This window comes from Dendrobates tinctorius, unplaced genomic scaffold (assembly GCF_039654945.1).
Source record: "Dendrobates tinctorius isolate UK_male_01 unplaced genomic scaffold, ASM3965494v1 ptg000116l, whole genome shotgun sequence".
In the NCBI taxonomy this organism is placed as follows: Eukaryota; Metazoa; Chordata; class Amphibia; order Anura; family Dendrobatidae; genus Dendrobates; species Dendrobates tinctorius.
This window is the reverse complement of record NW_027361784.1, coordinates 19,042,501-19,047,146: the sequence shown is the minus strand read 5'-3', so window position 1 is coordinate 19,047,146 and position 4,646 is coordinate 19,042,501.

The window sequence follows — 4,646 nt, the reverse complement described above, 5'->3', positions numbered from 1 at the left end:
CAAAAGGACAGTTATCTTCTGCCAGGGGCTGATTCGGGAAACCCCTGCCACAGCTCAGTACACACACTCAGGGAATAGGAGTAAAACCGTTTTACAGATTTATTGCTATGCAGCAGAATTGAGGTGGGTTTAAAGGAATAACATACAATACAATTAACGGTGCTCTATAAAAGTCATATATACATCACAGTCTACTTCTACTCCGACCCTGAAAATATAACGTAGCAGGTTCCCCCTCTTTTGTATTAACTCTGTCCAAACGTTGGTGCCCAGTTGCCGCGGATGTTGGTGCGCAAAGTAGAACGTAGCTGCATTTACATGAATATTACTGTCAATAGTCTGGGTTGTAGTGTATTCACTGTAAATAGCGCTGATAGAACCACAAGTCTCAGAAGGGCACTCACTGTGTGTCTCAAACGGTCGGAGGATTCTCTGGACATCAGCTGGGGGCAGCAGGATTTAGGCCTTTATGCAGTGGGAGTGCCGGCAGAACTCTCTGGATCCTTGCTCTCTAAAGCAGCACGGGTCTCTCAGCGGGGGCCGCCACACTTTGCAGCGTAGAGGAATGCAGATCCCCACTGCTCTGTTTCTCACAGCAAGCTGCCACACTTCCCCTTCTCTCCACATTTACTTTCAATTTCTACACAGCTCCCTCCCCCAAGTCCCTCCTCCTCCAATCCTCTCTCTCTCCTTCTATCATCTGACTGAAACAAGGGTCCCTGGGAATTGTAGTCCACTGCCACTCAGGGGAAAATGATTAACATCTGTAGGTCCCTGTTTAACAGCCGCTGCAAAACTCTTCTTAGTGTCTGTAAGCTCCAGTATGCCGGTAGATGCTCTGACAGTTCCCTGTGCAGGTGTTACATGTATAATAAATATAAGGTGATCTATGCCCTTATACCACGGACTGCATAAATCAGATATTAGAAGAACATTTGCAGACAGGTTTATTTTTTATTGGAAAACTATGGTGTTTCAGAGTAAGTAGAAGATCCGACCAGGGACTAGTCTGACTTCTTCCAGTGATGTTCCAGGTGATTTACAGGTCTCTCCCATATTAAGAGACCTACCATTCTCCTCTAGAAGTTTTGCGAGAAGCCATTAGGGGGCAATGCTGGACTAGTCTTGTCTTTTCCTTGGTCACCAGCTGGATCTTTTTACTATATTTTCTCCAGAATGCTCCTGCCGGGCTCTGATTCATGCTGGCTGTGGTTTGCGCAGCATGGATTGGCTGGTGAGCAGGTACAGGGATGCAGAAATGCAGGGATTGCAGTACAATGCTTAAGAATGATGCAGTTTAATTTTTAACTAAGACAGTGTGAATGATCTCCTCGCAGGGAGTTAATAAGACAATAACAGTGAAAATTAAGGTGTAACACAAGAGTATGATATTTGAACTTCACTTATCATAACTTCTTTGCTCCTCATCCACATGCAGTCTGGTGATAGTTGGAATACCAGCAGCGGCCAGCACGGCGTCTTCAGACTTGACCCACCAAATCACGGTCCAGCTTCTGGCGGCAATGGGCGATCACTGGTTCTGCCCGATGAGCCCATAGTCCATTAATCTGTGCAGCAGAAGTGTGGGGGAGGGGTGCTGCAGAAGTCTATGTCCTATGCTTGCTCTGCTGCACGCCTGTGAAAGATGGGGAACACACCGCAGGATCCGGCACCTGGTACCCACTTCTCAATGCGAGCACCGCACGCTGCTTAGCTGAGCGCTGCACACTCACTGACTCTCAGGGGCTCTCATGCAAGCTCTGCTGAGGTACAATTCCGCTCTGTCTCTCTCACTTTGGAGCGCAGTCCCCCCCTTCCTCTCTCTCTGCCGTCGGGAAACTTCTGCCTTTTTCCCGCGCTTCCTGCTCCCTGCCTGGTCTTACCACTCCCCCTCTTACCAGGTCATGGGTCCTGTCTGGTTCCCCATTCCTACCCCCCCCCGGCAACAATTGGATGCAACCTCGACAGTTCCGGACCCGGCATCACAAGGGTACCCACAGCCCGGTCTTCCTCCTTACAGACTGATGGGTTTCCTTTAACTATGTCATCCATGTAATTTCTCACTTAGATCATCCCAGGATCATACCCAGTAAATTTTTATAATAAATAAAAATGATGTAATAAGGTGATTTAACAAAAAAATCCAACCTGCTCTGTTCACTATTAGTTCTCTAAACCACAAAAACCAACAACATGTCTGAGGTTGCCAAATTGATGTCTCATTTTTATGACATCACTTCCTGCTCTAGCTTAAAGAAGTTGTCCACTTCTTGGACAACTTCTTATCTTACCCCATTGATAAAATAATAAACCTCCCGTGCCAGAGCAGTTCCCGTAGTGTCCTCAGCCGCTCTCTCAGGGGCTCTAATGCTGTTGTTGTGACACGTGACGCTGTCCAATCACCGCTGGAGTCACAGAGCCCACCTTCGGACAAATTGAACATCAATAGGAAGTCAGAGATCAGCTGCAGTCTGGGCTTCCTCTTCATGTTTAATTTGTCCAAAGGCGGAGATAGTGACACTAGCGCTGATTGGATGCGATCAACTCCATGGTTATAACCACAATATAACACAAAAATATATAAACAAATGAATAAATTTTATTAACACAAAAAATTCCACACAAAGAGTGACATTGATAAGAATAAAAGCAATTAAAAATGGCCGGGACAAATCGGCCGTGTGTAACACTCCAAAAAAGGCTCTAAAATAAGAACCTAAAGCTCCACTCCTCCACGATGCTAAGGCAAATCGTTTGTATAGGAATAAATATACAGTACTCTATACAGCTAAGATACAAAAATTATACACAAGACAATAATTCGATAAAGATGTCAAATATAATAATGATGTGTATCTGTCTTACCGAATTTTCACTTTGAGAGGGGCAAGCCCCTTACTTACATCGCTCACTAATATACTAATTAGGCAAAAAGACTACTAGGTCTTTATTTCGGTAAAACAATTTATATTTTATTAATAATAAGATAACAGAATGACTTAGGTAACACTTTGATATGTGTGTTATAGGCACATGAATTATAGCAGCACTAGTCTAACATTACATTGAACATTATCATCATCTATAAAATAGAGGAAAGTAAGCATCAATTCGTTTTTTACCGGATATTGTAGCATCACTCCTCCCTCGGGGGACTCGACGGGTAAAGAGGAAACATCCAGTTAACACAACATCACAGAAGTTATGCGTCCATAAAGCCTCCTGGAAACGTCCCTCCCTACCAGTGAAAGTCCCCTTTGTTTTATATTGTTTATAATCAGATATCAGTTCAACCATGCGCAGTACACTTTCTGCAAGCAATGCTTATATAACATGTTCACGCTTGGCGCCTGCGTGGTTAATCCTTGAGCTCGTGGCCAGCTCGTGTTACGCAGGCGCATTGCGGTTGTTTATCACTCAACCTACCGTGTTCTCATCATATCTCCTAACAGGTCATGTATCGGTCAAGTTCAGTTCTTCTAAACTTGTGCTGAATTAAATGCAAAAAGTGAACAATAAGACTCGTGATCACCTAATCTGGAATCTGGATACCTATCTTCTTCATGCACACACCATACATATCACATAGTTATCACAGTATCATAACAAGGCATTATTGTGCAAAATCAGCAAATAAAGTGCAGGTCACTAAAAGTGAAAAAATAATTGCTGCAAGTTGAAAGAGATCTGAGAAATATCAATACCCTATATGATCCATTGGTCAAGATTTAAAAGGATGAGGGCAGAATGTAAATCCATATATATGGAAAGCAGACCAATAAAGGAACATTGAATAATGCTGGTGAATATCCAAATAGAGGCAAAATAACACAATAGATGCCTATCTGCCACAAACCCATAGATAAGGAGAGTCCTCAAAAAATCATGGACAAAGACCCTGTGCCCACATGATGTAATAGGAGGAGGAGGGGGAGACGCCACGTGTATCGCCAACCCAATCATGGCTTCCTCCATTTCACCTGAAATGGGTCATATAGGGTATTGATATTTTCATATAGGGTATTGATATTTCTCAGATCTCTTTCAACTTGCAGCAATTATTTTTTCACTTTTAGTGACCTGCACTTTATGTGCTGATTTTTCACATAATGCCTTGTCATGATGTATATTATTATTATACTAGCTGAAGAGCCCAGCGCTGCCCGGGCATAGTAACTAACTGTGGTTAGTTATAGCAAATTATAATTATCCTCCATCCCATAGTCCCGTGCCCATATACTCATCATACTTATCCTCCACCCCATAGTCGAGTGCCCATCACACATCCTCCATCCCATAGTCTCGTGCCCATATACCCATCACACATCCTCCATCCCATAGTCCTGTGCCCATATACCCATCATAGATATCCTCCATCCCATAGTCCCATGCCCATATACCCATCACACATCCTCCATCCCATAGTCCCATGCCCATATACCCATCATACATATCTTCCATCCCATAGTCCAGTGCCCATATGCCCAACACACATCCTTTATCCCAAAGTCCTGTGCCCATATACCCATCACACATCCTCCATCCCATAGTCCAGTGCCTATATACCCATCATACATATCCACGATCCCATAGGCCCATGCCCATATACCCATCATACATATTCGCCATCTCATAGTCGAGTGCCC